This window comes from Apodemus sylvaticus, chromosome 17, assembly GCF_947179515.1.
Source record: "Apodemus sylvaticus chromosome 17, mApoSyl1.1, whole genome shotgun sequence".
NCBI classification, from domain to species: Eukaryota; Metazoa; Chordata; class Mammalia; order Rodentia; family Muridae; genus Apodemus; species Apodemus sylvaticus.
This window is the reverse complement of record NC_067488.1, coordinates 20351500-20352355: the sequence shown is the minus strand read 5'-3', so window position 1 is coordinate 20352355 and position 856 is coordinate 20351500.

Below are 856 nucleotides of genomic sequence, written 5' to 3'. Positions count from 1 at the left end.
GACAAACAGAGGCCAAACTACAGAAACCCATCAAAGAATCTGAGATTGCATATCAGATTATAGACTTTGTCTTCTTAAGGGTTTTTGTTTTGTGTGTTTAGACAAGGTCCTGCTATAAAGACCAGGCTAGCCTCAAACTTGAAGTGATACTCCTCACCTTGTCTCCAGAGGGCTGGGATAACAGACCCCTGGTGTACTACCACACCCTATTGTGGTTTAATGGTGAGCAGAAGACATTTTATTTTGCCTTTGTAATAAAGTAATCCATCTTCCTTGCAAAAGGAATGCAGCGGGTGTAGAGGAATTTTAATCCAGCAGCAAGGCTGCTCTGCCCAAACATATGATCTGGCTGGAATATACACCTTTAATCCATCTGCTGAAACACATATCGGCCTTTAGTACACCTTTAATACCAAACAATAACCAAGGGGCAGACAAAGTGACAAATCAGAGAAAGATTTGACAGAATGAATCAGAGACAGAAATATGCCCAACGCTCACAAGAACAGACAGGAAAGAGAAGCAGAGAGGGAGGCATCTCCGTCCAGTGCAGAGGAATTCAGTTGAGTTGAGTTCAGTTCTGTTCAGAGAAGTTGAGTTCAGTTTGGAGCAGTTCGGTGCAGTTAAGCTCAATTCAGAGCAGAGCAGTTCCGTTTGTGGAGTTGAGACACAGTCTTTCCAAACAGAACAGTTCAATTGGAAGCTGAGACGCCAATTTGAATCAGTCAGCTCTGAGAGAAATTTGAGCCAGAACAGCTGAGTTGAACCAGCCAGCCAGAGTTCAGAAAGAGCCAGAAACATCGAGCTTCTTCAGCAGTAGACATAGGCTGAGACATTTTTGGCCTAGGTTAGCAGA